Here is a 19,595-nt window from a genome sequence, read left to right as displayed (position 1 = left end):
CACATGTTTAGAATCAGTCTCCTGAGGCAGAGGTTATAGGTTCTCACTTATTAAAGCAGGCTTGGTGGGGGAGGGTCTGAGAACAGCCCATCTGGTCTAACAGGAGGCAGAGGCAGGGGGTGAATGCTAGGTTAGAGCTTCATGCTCTGGTGATTAAAATCCTGTCCCAGTCTAGTCTGAAACCCCAGGGGAACTCCTCAAACCTAGCAACTAGGAGTCAGGAAACAATACTCAGAAGCTTCTGGGGGTGAGGAGGTGGGCTGAAGAAAAGAGTTTTCTGCCTTTTGAATGGTGTCCGCAATCGATGCAGCTCTGAGCCTCTGCCCATCACATCACCTTCCTGCAAACCTCATACCCTCTCTTGACCTCTTTGCTAATTTAAACTAGATAATCCCTGACATGCTTTTCTTGCCACACCACTTCCCTACTCTAAAGCCTTTGTCCCCAAAGTACTTCTTTGTTATTATTTTTTATATTTTGTTTTAATGGGAGAAAAAGAGAAAGACCAGAAATCAGCTCTGGTTTATGGTGGTGCAAGGGATTGAACTTGAGACCTCTAGGGCCTCCAACATGAAATGCTATTACAGAAACCACAGTGCTATCTCCCCAGTCCTAAAGTACTTCTTAACATAACATTCATGGTCTTATATGATACAGCCTCATTTGTCTCCAACGTCATTTCCCCTTCTTCTCTACATGCACCTTATCAAACGCCTCATTGTCTCTAATACTCTCATATATTTTCACTTCAAGCTCTTTCCCATCTCTGCAATTCAGACCCTTTTATATTCAATATTTCCTGTCCTCAAGATTCTCTAGAGGGACCAAGAGAGGTAGGCTCACCAGGTAGGAATACACATGCCTTCCCATGTTAGCAGCCCAAATTGGAGCCCTAATACCACAAGGAAGGAATCCTGCCACTAGAGGAACTCCTGGTGCTGTGGTGTCTCTCCTTCTCCTCTCTGCCTCTCTCCCTTGTGTGTATATACATATACATATACATATACATATACATATACATATACATATACATATACATATACATATACATATACATAATTTATTTATTTTTTTTAAACATTTTATTTATTTATTAATGAGAAAGATAGGAGGAGAGAGAGAAAGCACCAGACATCACCCTGGTACATGTGCTGCCGGGGATCAAACTCAGGACCTCATGCTTGAGAGTCCAATGCTCTATCCACTGCGCCACCTCCCGGACCACATATATACATAATTTAAATAAGCTCAGGAGCAACAAATCATTCATGCACAATACTGTTGGCCCCCTTCTCTAAGTAGTCTTCTCTCTCCCTACCTAGAGCTACCTTGATGAATAGTCATTTATATGCACAATAAACAATAAGTATTGATGACTAACTGTGTGTGTGTGTGTCTACCCAGGAAGCATTTCAAAGGCAAATTTTTTGTCCATCTACTTCCTGTACCCAATCTGTGCTGCACCTGGAACCTAGTAGAGGATCCAGTGGTGAGTAGTGCAAGAAAAATCACTTCTTTTTTTTTTTAATTATTTAAAAAATATTTTATTTTACTTATTTATTCCCTTTTGTTGCCCTTGTTGTTTTATTGTTGTAGTTATTATTGTTGTCGTTGTTGGATAGGACAGAGAGAAATGGAGAGAGAAGAGGACGACAGAGAGAGGGAGAGAAAGATAGACACCTGCAGACCTGCTTCACCGCCTGTGAAGCGACTCCCCTGCAGGTGGGGAGCCAGGGGCTCAAACCGGGATCCTTATGCCGGTCCTTGTGCTTTGCGCCACCTGCGCTTAACCCGCTGCGCTACAGCCCGACTCCCTAAATCTCTTCTTAAAAAAGGTAATTGTATCCCTCTTATCTATGTATGTCAGTATTTCCATTTTATAAATAAAGGGGAAAAAAAGAAAACAAAACAAACAAAAAAAAAGGTTCCAGGGCAACAAAAGCTAACATACATGCATACATATATATATATATTTCCACAGGGGGCCAGGCGGTGGCACACTCAGTTAAGCACACATGGTACTAAGTGTAAGTACCCACAAAAGGATTGGGGTTTGAGTCCCCAGCACCCCACCTGCTGCAGGGGGCACTTAACAAGTGACAAAGCAGATCTTTCTCTCTCCCTATCTTCCTCTCTCAATTTCTTTCTGCCTTACTGTGGAGGCAAAAAAAGAAAAAAAAAAAAAAGATAAAAAGGTTCTATACAGTGGGGGCTGGGCAGTGGTGCACCGGATTAAGCACACATAGTGCAAAGCACAAGGACCCACACAATAATCTGGGTTCCAGCCCCCGGCTCCCTGCCTGTAGGGGAGTCGCTTCTCAAGCGGTGAAGCAGGTCTGCAGGTGTCTATCTTACTCTCCCCCTTTCTGTCTTCACCTCCTGTCTCAGTTTCTCTCTTATTCAACAGCAACAGCAGCAAAAACAAAAATAGTAACAATAACAATGGGAAAAGATGGCCTCCAGGAGCAGTGGATTGATAGTGCAGGTACAGAGCCCTAGTGATAACACTGGAGGAAGAAAAAAAAAAAGAACTGAAAAATAAAGTGTTTCAATAAAAGGTAGTTTGAGGAAACAATAACTGAGTGTGGTCCCCAGCCAATGAAGAACATGAAACTGGTATCTCAGTAATAGGAACACAAGAAAATGCATTCTGTGAACATTCTGAGGGAGCATGATAGCCAACCCTTTTGTGATTGTGTGTCCAGAGGTATTGTGTAACCAATACCTTGTTTTCTACCTTGTGGTTCCCTGAGCAGAGAATCCAGATGAGCCATGCCCCAGACTTTTGACTAGAACACTGTGGGTTAATAAATTAGTGTAGTCTTGAGCCCTTGAGTTTCTAGGGGTTTACTACATGGTAGAAAGACTTCTACATATATTGATAAAAGGCCCTCCTCCCGGGAATCAAGAGATAGCTTGAGTTACTAATCCTATTCCTATCCATTAAATTTTTTTTCATTTCTTTTTCTTTTTTTTAAATTCATTTATTAATGAGGGAGAGAAGAGATAAGAGAGATCCACAGCATCACTCTGTCACAGCTGGTACCAGTGATCAAACTTAGAACCTTAAGCTTGCAAGTCCAGTCAGTTCATTATTGTGGCACTTCCCAGCTCATTTATTTCTTGAGAAAGAGAAAGACAGTAATGAGGAGAGGTTATGAGAGAGAGGCAAGAGATGATCCTGGCACATGCATTGCTGAGGACCAGACTCAGGACCTTATGCTTGCAAGTCCAGCACTCATCCTGTGTACCACCTCCTGGGTCACTATATTTTGTTTTAATGTAAATGTTTTTGTGAAACTCACAATAGTGCTATAATTGGGGGGAAAGTTTTTGTCTCTTTTGTCAAATGCATATTTTGATAACTGAATACTTTGAATACATGAGATGCAACTCCAGGGTTTATATCAACTTCTTCCAGTATGTTCTTTTAGCTCTCTTAGGGAAGAAGTAATATCACTCTCCTCTCAGAGCCCCCCCCCAAAAAAAAAAATCTTTCTGTTAGAGCACTCTTTACTTTAAATTTGCCATGTGATGATAATGCCTACTTTCTGGAAGACAAATACATTTTCTTTCTTTCTTTTTTAAATATATTTATTATTATTGGATAGAGACAGAGAGAAATTGAGAGGGGAGAGGGAGATAGGGAGAGACAGAGAGATACCTGCAGCCTTGGTTCATCATTTGTTAAGCTTTCCCCCTGCAGGTGGGGGCCAAGTGCTTGAACCTGGGTCCTTGCACACTGTAATGTGTGTGCTTAACCAGGTTCACCACCACCTCGCCCCCCAAATACATTTTCTATACTTGAAAATAGAAATATAATCAGATACAATATAAGGGCTAGGACAGTGGGAAAGGCTGGAGAGCTAGGGAAATAAGAAAGAAGGGAGGGGGAATCATGGGAAGTTCCCTGGAAAAGAGTACATCTGAGGTAGGCTTTGAAGGATGAGTAGGTACTTGTCTTGGGGCAAAGGAGTTGAAAGACAGAAAAGAGTTTCATCATCAGAAGTTCTCTGTTTTTATCTTGCTTCTGATTTGTTACATAGTTGGGTGACTCCTACTTGCTGTGGTGGCCTCTCTTTCTCTATACATCCAGAAGGTATGTGATGGAAATTCATTTGCCTTCTCCTTTTGTCCTGCCCATAGATTTTCTAGGGAAGGTTTGTCTTACATACTTTCTAGGCTTTCAAGTTACAGAACTTGGATAGCAGGGTGACAAGAGATAAGATGAGATTAGAGGAAAAAGGGAATAACAGAAAACAGACAAACATATTTGTGACACTGGATCTGGGTGACAGATTTGGATAGATAGTGGCATGTGTGGTGTGTATGGGACACTGAGAGGCAGTAGTAGGGTGTGAGTGGATTAGTGAAACCAAAAGAGATTGTGAGGGGTGTTGACATGGGGTTTGGACCCTTGGATGTTTTTAAGACTTAGAAATATTAGAACCATTTAAAAATTTTCTGAGAGTTGGACTGTTCTTTGATTTAAGATACCATAATTCATTTTTTGAAACAGTAAAACTTGTATTATTCAAAATCTCAGAAAACAAAAGGACATAGGCTTCCTTCCTATTACCCACTACATCATCCAATCAACTTCTATGCCCAGGGGCAACTGCTATTACCAGTCACTAGTGTGTATTTTCAGAAATACTGTACATATACAAGTACATATGTATGTACACATTTCTGTTTTGAATACAAATGGTAGTGTGCTATCACATTCTTCTGAATTTTACTTTCTATGTATTTTAATGAATCTCTACAACTTGGGGCTCACTCTCGAATGGTATGTACAGAGCCACCTCACCCTTCACTGACACTCACATAGTATTTCCTTATCATAGTTGGAATGGATTGAAATTATTCAATCAGTCCCTAATAGTTGGACATTCAGGTTGTTTTTAAACAATGAACTCTTTTTTTTTTATTATTGCAGTTCTTGAATGTGACATTGAAGATACTAAATCTGAGTCATGTGGGGTCCTGGGACTTACTTAGGTTATCTTTAAGAGATTCTGATCCGAAACAGAAGGATGAATATGGGATGATCTCACTCACAGGCAGAAGTTGAAAAACAAGATCAGAAAACACTAAGCAGAACTTGGACTGGAGTTGGTGTATTACACCACAGTAAAAGACTCTGGGGTGGGTGGGGGGAGAATTCAGGTCCTGGAACAGGATGGCAGAGGACCTAGTGGGTGTTATATTTTTGTGTGGAAAACAGAGAAATGTTATACATGTACAAACTATTGCATTTACTGTCTACTGTAAAACATTAATCCTCCAATAGAGAATTTTAAAAGAGAGTTTCTGATCCGTTCTCAAGCTTCCCTCTTCATGTCCCCATGATTCTATCCATCTTGCCTACAGAGCCCAGAGCAGCATTCTCAAAACCCCTCCATGAACTGCTTTCAGAATTCCTCAGAACCGTCTCTACTTTGTAAAATCTTTCTGTCCCCACAGAAGATCTAGATCTAGTCAAGAGTCAATCACTGGGTTAAGCGCACGTGGAGCAAAGCAGGCAGTGAAGCAGGTCTGCAGTTATCTATCTTTCTCTCCCCCTCTGTCTTCCCCTGCTCTCTCCATGTCTTTCTGTCCTGTCAAGACAGCGACGACATCGATGGCAACAACAATAACTACAACAACAATGAAAAACAACAAGGGTAGGGGGCAGGCGGTAGCGCACCTGGTTAAGTGCACACATTACATTGCGCAAGGACCTGTATCCCCCACCCCCACCCCCACCCCTACCCCCACCCCAGAGTCTTTTACTTTGGTGCAATACACCAACTCCAGTTCAGGTTCTACTTGTGTTTTCTCTTTTGATCTTGTTTCAACTTCTGCCTGAGTGTGAGATCATCCCATATTCATCCTTCTGTTTCTGACTTATTTCACTTAACATGATTTCTTCAAGCTCCATCCAAGATCTGCTGAAAACAGTGAAGTCACTATTTTTATTAGCTGAGTAGTATTCCACTGTGTATATATACTACAACTTGCTCAGCCACTCATCTGTTGTTAGTCACCTGGGTTGCTTCCACGTTTTGGCTGTTACAAATTGTGCTGCTGTGAACATAGGTATACACAAATCTTTTTGGATAGGTGTGTTGGGTTCCTTAGGATATATCCCCAGGCAAGGAATTGCAGGATCATAGGGTAGGTTCATTTCTAGCCTTCTGAGAGTTATCCAAACTGCTTTCCATAGAGGTTGGATCAATTTACATTCCCACCAGCAGACATAACGCAGATCTCTACAGAAACTGTGATGCCGGGAGTCTGGCGGTAGCACAGCGGATTAAGTGCATGTTGCACAAAGTGCAAGGACCAGAGTAAGAATCCCGGTTCGAGCCCTCGGCTCCCCACCTGCAGGGTAGTCGCTTCACAGGCGGTGAAGCAGGTCTGCAGATGTCTCTCTTTCTCTCCCCCTCTCTGTCTTCCCCTTCTCTCTCCATTTCTCTCTGTCCTGTCTAACAACGACGATGTCAATGACAACAACAATAATAACTATAACAACAGTAAAAAAACAACAAGGGCAACAAAAGGGAATATATATATATATATAAAGAAATTGTGATGCCATAAAATATTTTGAGGTATGGGCTAGGACAGTGACACATCTGGTTGAGCACACTTGTTACCATGCACAAAAACTAGGGTTCAAGCCCCTAATCCCTACCTACAGGGGAAAAGCTTCACAAGTGGTAAGCAGTACTGCAGGTATCTCTCTTTTTCTCTCCCTCTTTGTCTTTCCTATCCCTCTCAATTTATCTCTATATCTATCCAATAATATTAATAAAATTGAAGTACTAAAAGATTTTGAGAGGGTCCAGGCAGTGGCACACCTGGTTGAGTGCATCTGTTACCAAGCTAAAGGACCTGGGTTAAAGCCCCCGGTCCTGCAGGGAAGAAAGCTTTGCAAACGGTGAAGCAGGGCTTCAGGTGTCTCTCTGTCTCTCTCCCTCTATATTTTCCCATTTCCTCTCAATTTATGGCTGTCTCTATCCAATAAATAAAGATAACAAAGAATTTAAAAAATATTTTGAGGATATGAGCAGTACAGAAGCCAGATCTTTGGTCCATACTCCCAGAAGGATAAAGAATAGGGAACCTTCTAATTACCAGGGGGTGGGAGTAAATAGCATAATGGTTATGCAAAGAGCTCTCATGCCTGAGGCTCTAAGGTCTCAGGTTCAATCTCCTACACCACCATAAACCAGAGCAGTGCTCTGGTAAAAAACAAACAAACAAAAAACCAGCTGGTTTCTGTTCATGTGGAATAAAAATAGCCAAAGAAAATGAACAAAATAGTGTGCAAACTTTGAAAAATATGCTGGTCATCAGAGAGGAAAGGTAAGGGGCTTGGGAGGGAAGGGTTGAGGGGATGAATGTGATAGTGGAATTAGCACTAGAATTTTGGTTCTAGTGGTTTTGATGGTTGTGAGATGTATACACATATCAAAGTGTGAAAGATACTCCCAATTTTTCTATCATATTGCAAACCAGTGTAACTCAAAGCTTTTTAATTATTTTTAAATTAAAAAAAAATAACATTCTATATTTCTTTTTTAAATATTTATTTATTTATTCCCTTTTGTTGCCCTTGTTGTTTTATTGTTGTAGTTATTATCGTCGTTGTTGGATAGGAGAGAGGAGGGGAAAACAGAGAAGGGGAGAGAAAGAGAGACACCTGCAGATCTGTTTCACTGCTTGTGAAGTGACTCCCCTGCAGGTGGGGAGCTGGGGGCTCGAACCAGGATCCTTACGCCGGTCCTTGCTCTTTGCACCACATGCGTTTAACCTGCTGCACTACTGCCTGACTCCTAACTCAAAGCTTTTTCATGGGATATCTCATTGTAGTTTCATAACAACTTTATTTGGAGGTTAGACTTATCCCCCCCCCCCATCATGCAGATATGGAAAGTATTGTCTGCTTAAGATTCCGTAGCTATAAATATTCATGAACAGGAATATGAATCCTGTCAGCTCAGTCCACCCTTTCCTTTCTCTCTCCTTTCTCTTCTTTCCTCTCTCTCTCTCTGCCTCAGGATCCCTTCCACATTGACCCTCCTTTATAGTGAAACATTGCCTTCTTTAGGTGTCTTCTAAAAGACAGCAAGTCATGGGGTGGGGGGGGCACAACATCACTGCACATCTAGCTTGCAAGAGTTTTTCAGATCTTTTCCCTGAACTGAATGGACTGAAAGATAAACACAGATCAGATCCGAAGGTAGAGGAAGAGATGGTGGGGCATGGAAGGGGAATAGCACAGAGGTCAGAGTCAGATGTCCTAATTTTCCTGGGCTGGCCCTGTTCAACCTTACATCAATGGGCCCCTCTAGAAATATGACCCTATGGTCAATCAGCTCTAGTTCTCAGCCAGAGCACTGGGGCCAGGATGCCAAGTGGGTAAGAGGTAACAGGACTGTTTCTTTGGAATCAGGCTGGGAATAACCTAGGTGCCTCCTCCATGATGTCCTTGGGAAAGGTAGGTGAGACAAGGGAAATGACATGACTCCTTCTCTCAGAAGGATAACCAGCCTTACTCCTTTATTCTAGGGGTGGTGGTAGTCAATTCACCTGAAGTTTATTTAAAAATGTAATTGAAATTTAAATGATGTGGAGATTTACATAAAGTGTTAAAAATACAATAATTGGGGACTTGGGCAGTACTGCACGAGATTAAGCGCACACAGTGCTAAGCACAAAGACCTGCATAAGGATCCCGGCTCCAGCCCATGTCTCCCACCTTCGGGGGAGGGGGGTTGCTTCTCAAGTGGTGAAGCAGGTCTACAGGTGTCTTTCTTTCTTTCTCTCTGTCTTCCCTCCTCTCTCAATTTCTCTTTGTCTTATCCAACACAGCAGCAACAACAACAGAAAAAAGATGGCCTCCTGGAGCAGTGGACTCGTAGTGCAGGCACTAAGCCCCAGCGATAACCCTGGAAGGAAAAAAAAAAATCAAATAAAACTCTGTAGTTAAGCAATCACAAGCACAAAATTTGTGCAGTCAATATCAAGTCAAGGTCACCCTTGATCATTCTTTGTCTAATCCTAAAGACCTTTTGCCACTTCCCCTAATTCGAAATATATCCTTTTCTCTTTCTACACAATACACGTATGCTCATACAGGAAGTGTTTTATTTCATAGGAATCGATTTGCTTTTAGTTTTGGAATTATGCTTCAAATTGTTTTCATTTTCCTACTAAATTATAGGGACATAGTTCAAAATTCCAGAAGTGACCTTCCCTTCCCAGTTCCCCAACCATCTGGTCTCCTCTCTATAGGACCAATTCTAGTTTCACATAACTCCTTCCAACAGTGTCTATGCATTAAAATACAACATATGGATGGGGGAGATGGCATAATGGTTATGCGAAGACTTTCATACCTGAGACACTGAAGTCTCAAATTCAATCCCTCATACTAAAATAAGCCAGAGTTAAACAGTGCTCTGGTAGAAAGCAAATAAATGAGAACACACACACACACACCTCACTCCACACAGAGACTTTGTTCTGTACCTTGTTTTAATCACTCTGCAGTCTATCTTGCAGTCTTTATCAGCATGAAGAACAACCTCAGTCATTGTTGCACCTGCAAAGTATCCCATTGTGTGTAGGTACCATACCTAGTCCCTGTGGAAAGTAAGGTTATTTCAAATTTTGTTATTACAATGTTTAAATTATTGTTTCATCAATTATTTTTACATGTTTACTTGTAAAATAATTTATAGTTTCTTTTTCCTTTCTCTTTTTGCCTCCAGGGTTATCACTGGGGCTTAGTGTCTGCACTACAAATCCACTGCTCCTGGTGGCTTTTTTTTTTTTTCCCCATCTTATTGGATAGGACAGAGAGAAATTGAGATTGGAGAAGAGATAGAGAGGGGAGAGAAAGAGATCCACAGATCTGCTTCACTGCTTGTGAAGCACCCCCTCTGACCGCAGGTGGGGAGCCAGGGGTTCTATCTGGAATCCTTGCACGGGGCCTTGCGCTTTGTTACTATGTGCACCACTGCCGACACCTCAATGATTTGTAATTTTTATTAGTGGGGATTAGTCTGTTGAGATTATTTTAAAAATTAAAATAGCATTTTCAAGGTTTACAGGGCCTAGGAGATAGCTCACCCAGTACAGCATACATTTTGCTAAGCACAAGGACCCTGGTTCTAATGCCCTGCTACCACACAGGAGCACTGTCCATGTTATATGAGGGAACTCCATGAACGGTTGAGTAGTGCTGTGGTGTCTCTCTCTTTTTTCTCCCTCTCTGCCTCTCTCATCTGAGATTAAAGTGAAAATATTCCTTTAAAAATTTTTATTATTTATTTTCCCTTTCGTTGTCCTTGTTGTTTTTATTGGTGTTATAGTTATTATTGTTGTTGATGTCATTGTTGGATAGGACAGAAAGAAATGGGGAGAGGAAGGGAAGACAGAGAGGGAGAGAGAAAGATAGACACCTGCAGACCTGCTTCACCAACTGTGAAGCGACTCCCCTGCAGTTGGAGAGCTGGAGTATCGAACCGGGATCCTTACGCCGGTCCTATGAAAAAGTTCTTAACAGGAACCATGGATGGAATTGCACATTAAGTGAAGTCCTTGTAAGAAAAGGAAAAGGCTGAAAATCTCACATACCAATTTATACTGCTTAAAAGGGGTGTTTCTACATAAATATATTATACTGTATGCTTACTTCTGCAGACTTTCATTTTTCACTCAGCTATATGATTTAGAGTTTTTACCTATGTCAGCACATGAAGATATACTTTACTGAAAAAACAATTCTTATAGTTTCTCATTGTATGACAGTTGGTGGCTTGTTTACATGACTACTTATCAATGAACAGTTAGATGGTTTTCATTTTTTGCTGCCACAACAATTCTTCACTGACTATCATGAATGAGTGGAATAGATTTTTAAAAACTGCAAGATTGATAGGTTTGCATACATATATATTTGTTTTTGCCTCCAGGGTTGTCACAGGAGCTTGATGCCAGCATTATGACTTCACTGCTCCTGGTGGATGTTTTTTCCATTTATTGGAAAGAGAGAGATTGAGAATGGAGAGGGAGATAGAGACAGTGAAAGAAAGGGGGCCAGGTGGTAGTGCAGAGGGTTAAGCACACATGGTGTGAATTGCAAGGACCAGCACAAGGATCCCAGTTCGAGCCCCTGGCTCCCCACCTAAAGGGGGGGGGGTCGCTTCACAGGCGGTAAAGCAGGTCTGTAGGTGTCTTTCTCTGTCTTCCTCTCCTCTCACCATTTCTCTCTGTCCTATCCAGCAACAGCAATGGCAACAATAACAAGGGCAACAAAATGGAAAAAATGGCCTCCAGGAGCAGTGGATTCATAGTGCAGGCACCGAGCCCTAGCAATAACCCTGGAGGCAAGAGAGAGAGAGAGAAAGAGAGAGAGAGAGAGAAAGATAGACAGCTGCACACCTGTACTGCCACTTGTGAAATATCCCACAAGCAGATGGGGAGCCAGAGGCTCAAACCCGTATCCTTGAGTGGGACCTTGCACTTAGTACCATGTGTGCTTAGCCATGTGTACCACCACCCAGCTCCCAGACATACATATTTGAAATTTCAATAAATTATATTAAAATTTTCTCCCAAAATGTTGTGCTAATATAGAATACTATCAATGGTGAATAAAAGAGAGAGAATAAAATTACCTTAGATTTACATGTAAAACTGACTCATATACTTCCTCCTGCATCAAAGCTTAAATTTTTCACTGACGGGAGCCAGGCAGTGGCACACAGCTTAAAATTTTCACTGAGTGGGGCTGGGCAGTGGCACATCAGTTATATAGTACTAATTGCAAAGATTCATACACATTACAATTTGTAAATGTCCTGGTTTAAGCCCCTAGTCCCCATATGCCTGGGGAAAGTTTCATGAGCAGTGAAGTGGCACTGCAGGTTTCATATATATATATATATATATATATATATATATATATATATATATATATATATATATCCCCATTCTCTCTTTCAATTTCTGTCTCTATCCAAAAGAAGGTGAGAGAAAGAGAGAAGACAGAATTTCACTAAGGTCATTCAGGCTTTAGTCCTCTATTTGCAGAATCTCTGTGGGAAAAACTAGTGTTGAGGAGGATGAACACACATGAAGGGCTTGTTGCCACTCATTAGCTGGGCAGTCATTCCCCCAATTAACACAACCTACTCAAAGGAGAGGCTACTTAGAGAAAGTGAGTTCCCCATCACCAGGGCTGCTTGAGTATGTTTGAACAAATGATCTGAGTATTTACTCTGTGCCAGGTCTTGGGTTGGGTGTCTTCACCCAGAGATGAGTCAGACACAGTCCCTGCCCTCCCAGAGCTTGAAACTCATAGAGAATACAGATAAGTAAACAGGGATGAGTCTGCCTACTAAGTATTGTGTTGGACTTCCTTCCCTAACAATATCTGGAACTTCCTGCTACACAACATGAAAAACAAGAAACATCCTTCTCTATGTAAAACTGAGATTGCAGTAATGTGGGGTTTAGCAGATAATTGGGAAGATGAACCCTAGACTTACATAAAATGAAGAGTTAGAACTGAGACACATGGTACAAATCTGGGAAGCTTTGAAGGACTTGAGTGGATGAGTAGACTTGGGAAAATAAACATTTCAATACAAAGAACACAAAAAAAGGATGCGTGTCCATTGACCTGATCTTTGGACAGGGTTAGAGATTACTGGAGCACTTAAAACCTCCAGGAAGTCTGAAGTTCATATGCACCTGCATGGCTGGGAATCTCCAAGGTGGAGAAATTAACACAAAAGGAGCCATAGGTTCAGCCCTGAGATAATTGTTTATTGCTAGGGATTTGGCTTGCTTTGATCAGTTTAAACCATTTCTGACCCATTCCTGGAAAAGGGGCTGAAATCTGTCCCATTCAAATCACATGACTGAGAAATTCAGCATCCTGTTGGGAAAAGGGGAGGGAGAATAGATATCAGGAAGCAAAAAGTAAAGCCTACTTTGTCTCTTTTCCTGGAGCAGAGCAATCTATATCTCTTTTAGGGGTGTGTGTAGAAAGTCCAGTGTAGTGGTCTGGGAGGTGGCACAGTGGATAAAGCATTGGACTCTCAAGCATAAGGTCCTGAGTTCAATCCCCGGCAGCACATGTACCAGAGTGATGTCTGGTTCTTTCTCTCTCTCTCTCTCCTCCTATCTTTCTTATTAATAAATAAATAAAATATATATTTTTTAAAAAGAAGGTCCAGTGTATAGCTGTGCCGGTATTGCTCATGAGGGGAATGAGATATTCAGAAATAGGAGTTGGGGGACTGGGTGGTAGCGAAGCAGCACAGTGGATTAAGCGCACATGGTGCGAAGTGCAAGGACCAGAGTAAGGATCCCGGTTTGAGTCCCTGGCTCCCACCTGCATGGGGGTTAATTCACAAGCAGTGAAGCAGGTCTACAGGTGTGTATCTTTCTCTTCCCCTCTCTGTCTTCCCCTCCTCTCTTGATTTCTCTCTGTCCTATCCAACAATAATAACAACTGCAACAAGTGCAACAACATGGGGGAAAAACAAGACAGAAATAGAAGGTGGGGAAAGGAGAACCAATCTTCAGTCTTCTGGTTTTAGACCTGGCTAAATATAAATATAATATTTGTGTATAGGAAGGACTTTTGAAAGGGCTAGAGATACAGGGTCCTGGAAAGCAGTGCTCTGACAAAAAAAAAAAAAAACAGAAAAAAACAGAAAACAAAGTTAAAAAAATACATAAATATCTACAATTATATAAAAACACTGTTGGCCAGATTCTTATGCCGGTCCTTGCGCTTTGCGCCACCTGTGCTACCACCCGATTCTGTTGGCCAGATTCTTTGCTGCTTTCTGGGGCCTTTATAATACATTTGGTCCAAGGGTTGAGAAGGAATTAGGAGGCTCATGGAAATAGCTCACTTGGATATTGTGCTGCATTATTATGTAAGCAACCCAGGGTTCAAGTTCAACCCTCACCACATTGAAAGAAACTTTAGTGCTGTGTTTTCTCATCGAGAGAGAGAAAGAGAGAGAGAGAGATTGAGAGGAGACTTGGTGTGTATTTCTCATTGGGACTTACCTGATTTACCTGATGCTGGAGCCCAGAAACAAGAAGCAGCTAATATAGGAGACAGATGGTCAGAACTCTGGTTTCTGGGCCTAGTGCCACTACAGACTTGCCAGGGGATCCTGCACCAGATGCTGCTCCTCACTAGGTTTTAATTTCCCAGTCTGTACAATGAACCAGATATGGCCTTTCCTGCTTTTTCAGTCTTAAGGGTATCTTTGATTTTTTTTTTTTAATATTTCCCACTGCCGTCTACTCACCCCACTTGCTGGTTTTATATTTTTAGGTAGTTTATTGTTTGCTGGTAAGAAACAGGAAAACTTCTGCAGTCAAACATGGATCAAATTAATGCTGTCATTAATCACTATATATATTATTTATTAATTTTTTGCTTTTTTTAAAAAAATTAAAAATTTCTTTTAAAAAGGAGACATTAACAAAACCATAGGATAAGAGGGGTACAACTCCACACAACTCCCACCACCAGAACTCCATATCCCATCCCCTCCCCTGATAGCTTTCCTATTCTTTAACCCTCTGGGAGTATGGACCCAAGGTCATTGTGGGATGCAGAAGGTTGAAGGTCTGGCTTCTGTAATTGCTTCCCCGCTGAACATGGGCATTAACAGGTTGATCCATACTCACAGCCTGTCTCTCTCTTTCCCCAGTGGGGAGGGGTTCTGGGGAAGCGGAGCTCCAGGACATATTGGTGGGGTTGTCTGTCCAGGGAAGTCTGGTTGGCATCTTGCTAGCATCTGGAACCTGGTGGCTGTAAAGAGAGTTAACATACAAAGCCAAACAAACTGTTGAACAATCATGAACATAAAGGCTGGAATAGTGCAGATGAAGAGTTATGGGGGGTCCTCCATTTTGTATATAGCTAGAAGGCATATTTTAGTTAAATTCCAAAAGGCCTGTGGCTATACTAGTTTTTTTTTTTTTTTTCCTTTTTCCCCCTGAGCCTGAAATCTGATATGCAGGTGGATCCAAGGTATTGTCTGGGGAGGTGATGTCATGGCTGGAAAAGGGATTTCTAGAGAACTGCTCAGATCTGGTTTATAGTGGTGCATGGGACTGACCCTGGGACTTTGAAGTCTCAGTCATGAGAGTTTCTTTGCATAACACTATGTTCTCTCCCCTGCTTGCCCCCCCCTTTAAATATTTATTTATTCCTTTTTGTTGCCCTTGTTTTATTGTTGTAGTTATTGTTGTTATTGATATTGTTGAATAGGACAGAGAGAAATCGAGAGAGGAGGGGAAGACAGAGAGGGGGAGAGAAAGACAGACACTTGCAGACCTGCTTCACCGCTTGTGAAGCGACTCCCGTGCAGGTGGGGAGCCGGGGGCTTGAACTGGGATCCTTACACTGGTCCTTGTGCTTTGTGCCATGTGCGCTTAACCCGCTGCACTATTGCCCGACTCCCCCGCCCTTTGTTTTTATAACCATCCTGGCCTTTTTTTTTCTTTTTCTCTACTCTGTTCTTGTGTTTCTACCACTGATTTCCTTGAGTTCTTTCCCTAAAGAGGAAGGTCATTCCTTGCAAATTATATTTGGATTGATATATCTGTGCATAATACAAAGAGTTGAAAATTTTTTCAAAGTCTGTTTTGTTGCCACTGCCAAAATGTGTTCAAATCTAAAGATAGACAATTATCTGGTGTGTTCTGGTTTATTCTGTTTTTCTCAGATTTCTGGCTTAAGTTCTGTAGCCTTCCCAGGGTAAAATATCTCTATGACCATTTGTTTATGCAGGGACAATCTGTATGTCATGAACTTGCTTGTCTAACTAGTTACTTTTATCATTCATAATGGTAATTAGTCATCAGGTTGCTAGGGAGGACAAAAGGCCTCAGTTGTGGGACCTGGTGGTGGTGCACCCAGTAGAGGGTACACATTACTGTGCGTGAAGACTAGGGATCAATTCTCCATTCATCACTTCCAGGGGTGAAGTTTTATTAACAGTGCTGTAGGTGTTTCTCCTTGTTTCTCTCTCCTCTCTTTCTCTTCCTCCTTTCTGTTTTTCTTTCTTTCTTTCTCTTCCTCCCTCCCTCCTTCAAAAGAAAAGGCCACCAGGAATGGGATCAGGTAGACACTGAGTCCCAGTGATAATCTTTGTGGCAAAAACAGACAGTCTTCAGTAGTATTTAAAGATTTTTGTACACTCATGAATCTGAGACTGTTGCTCTTCTAGTTTATTTTTATTATATTTTATTTATTGCCACCAGGGTTAGTACTGAGGCTCAGTGCCAGCACTATAAATCCAATGCTCCTGGCAGCCATTTTTAATTTTTTTATTTATACAAAAATTTTATTAGATATGATAAAGAGATATTGAGAGAGGACAGGGAGATAGAGGGAGAGAAAGATAGACAACTGTATACCTACTTCACCACTTGTGAAGCAGACCCCCTGCAGGTGAGGAGTGGGAGCTAGAACTCTAGTCTGATTGTTTCTCTTCTTATCTGTGCCTCAGTTTAAAAAAATTTTTTTATTATATTTATTTATTTTCCCTTTTGTTGCCCTTGTTGTTTTTATTGTTGTTGTTGTTATTGATGTTGTCGTTGTTGGACAGGACAGAGAGAAATGGAGAGAGGAGGGGAAGACAGAGAGGAGGAGAGAAAGATAGACACTTACGTACCTGCTTCACTGCCTATGAAGAGACTCCCCTGCAGGTGGGGAGCTGGGGGCTAGAAACGAGATCATTATGCCAGTCCTTGCGCTTTGTGCCATGTGCGCTTAACCGCTGTGCTACCGCCCGACTCCCCTGTCTCAGATTTTTATAAATGAATGTTTCAGCAAACTGTCCTATAAAACTTTAGAATTTGGGATCTAAATGCTGGGGTTAAGGCATAGGGAATTGGGGAAATAGTTTCTCACTGCTACCTCCAAAACATCTTCCTTTTTTAAAGACAGTTTATTTTTATTTATTTTATTAAATATTTATTTATTTATTCCATTTTTGTTACTCTTGTTTATTGTTGTTATTGTTGTTGTTATTGATGTCATCGTTGTTGGATAGGACAGAGAGAAATGGAGAGAGGAGGGGAAGCCAGAGAAGGGGAGAGAAAGAAAGACACCTGCAGACCTGCTTCATCACCTGTGAAGCAACTCCCCTTCAGGTGGGGAGCCGGGGGCTCGAACTGGGATCCTTATGCCCGTCCTTGTGCTTTGTGCCATGTGTGCTTAACACGCTGTGCTACCGCCCGACTCCCCAGACTGTTTATTTTTTAATACTTATTTATTTAATTTTCACCACTCCCATCACCAAAGGTCTGTGTCCCCATCCCCACCCCCATAGATAACCACAGTCTTAGAAATAGTTTGACTTAAAAAAAAAAATTATTTTTTTAAATTTAATTTTTTGACATTAAAAAATTTTAATTTATTTTTAATTTCTTTATTGGGGGATTAATGGTTTATAGTCAACAGTAAAATACAATAGTTTGTACATGCATAACATTTCCACATAACAAAAGAACCTCCACTTGGTCCTCCTCTGTATTTTTACCTTATTTATTTTTTTAAGTTAGTGATTTAATAATGATTCGCAAGATTGTGGGATAAGAGGGGTGCAATTCCATACAATTCCCACCACCAGAATTTTGTATCCCATGACATTTTTTTTACACATTTGTACGTTCAATTCTCTATTTCAAATATGAGTGAAGCCATTCTGTAGTTGTCCTTCACTTCCTTAGTTGCTTCACTAAACATAATCTACTCCAATTCCATCCACTTTATTCCAAAGGACACAATATCATCTTTTTTATTGCTGAGTAATACTCTGTTGAATATATGTCCCATAACTTTAAGATTTTATTAATTTATTTTCCCTTTTGTTGCCCTTGTTATCTTTTTATTGTTGCTGTAGTTGTTGTTGTTATTGATGTCATTGTTGCTGTATAGGACAGAGAGAAATGGACAGAGGAGGGGAAGACGGGGAGAGAAAGACACCTGAAGACCTGCTTCACCGCCTGTGAAGCGACTTCCCTGCAGGTGGGGAGCTGGGAGCTCGAACCGGGATTCTTACGCTGGTCCTTGTGCTTGGCGCCACATGTGCTTAACCCGCTGCGCTACCGCCTGACTCCCTTTATTAATTTTTTTATGAGAAAGATAGGAAGAGAGAGAGGGAGTCGGCGGTAGCGTAGCGGGTTTAATGCAGCAGGTTAAGCGCAGGTGGCGCAAAGCGCAAGGACCGGCCGAAGGAAATGAGAAAGAAAGAACCAGGCATCACTGTGGTTACATGTGCTATCAGAGACTGAACTCAGGACCTCATGCTTGAAAGTTCAGTACTTTATCCACTGGGCCACCTCCCAGACCGTGTCCTATAACATTTTTATCCCATCATCTGTCAAAGTGCATTTGGGTTGTTTCCAGGTTTTTGCCATTGTGAGTAAAGTCACTCCTCCAAAACATCTATTGTCTCCACCCATGGCTCTCTACTTCCCTGGGCCAAGTCACTACATTTCTTTGACCATAGCAGCCCCATCACTGCTCAGTCTCCAGACTGCCAGTCTCGCTCCCTCTGATTCTTCCTTCATCAATAGTCAAATGGATGTAGGCTTTTAGGCTTTTAAAATTTATTTTATGGGACATACTGAGAGACAGATAGATGGACAAATAAAGGACTAGAGCACTGCTCTATGGTAGTGCTAAGGGGAACACTGCTATATGTAGTGTTAAGGGGAGTTCAAACCCCAAAATCTTGTATTCTACCACTGAAGCCACCTACCCAGTCATCAAAGTAACATTTAAAATATATATATATATACCATAATCCAGAGCTGAGCAGTGCTCTGGCAAAGAAGAAAATAAATAAATCTAAATTGGGGCTAGGGAGCCAGCATAAGGATTATGCAAAAAATCTTTCATGCCCCGAGGTACCAGAGGTCTCAGGTTCAATCCCCAGCACAGCCATAAGCCAAAGCTGAGCAGTGCTCTGGAAAAACAAAAAGCAAACAAAAACTAAATTGTGATCATGTTTCAACTCCACTTCTTTTTTTTAAAAAATCTTTATTTATTTATTCCCTTTTGTTGCCCTTGTTTTATTGTTGTAGTTATTATTGTTGTCGTTGTTGTTGGATAGGACAGAGAAATGGAGAGAGGAGGGGAAGACAGAGAGGGGGAGAGAAAGATAGACACCTGCAGACCTGCTTCACTGCTTGTGATGCTACTCTCCTACAGGTGGGGAGCCGGGGGCTGGAACCGGGATCCTTCTGCTGGTCCATGCGCTTCGCGCCACGGGCGCTTAACCGGCTGTGCTACCGCCTGACTCCCTCAACTCCACTTCTTCTTTTTTTATATGTTTATTTTCCTTTTTGTTGCCCTTGTTGTTTTTCATTGTTGTTGTAGTTATTGTTGTTGCTACTGATGTTGTTTGTCATTGTTAGATAGGACAGAGAGAAATGGAGAGAGGAGGGGAAGACAGAGAGGGGGAGAAAAGACAGACACCTGTAGACCTGCTTCACTGCCTGTGAAGCGACTCCCCTGCAGGTGGGGAGCCAGGGGGATTGAA

Source organism: Erinaceus europaeus, chromosome 1 (genome assembly GCF_950295315.1).
Source record: "Erinaceus europaeus chromosome 1, mEriEur2.1, whole genome shotgun sequence".
Taxonomy (NCBI): domain Eukaryota; kingdom Metazoa; phylum Chordata; class Mammalia; order Eulipotyphla; family Erinaceidae; genus Erinaceus; species Erinaceus europaeus.
This window is presented reverse-complemented; position numbering follows the sequence as displayed.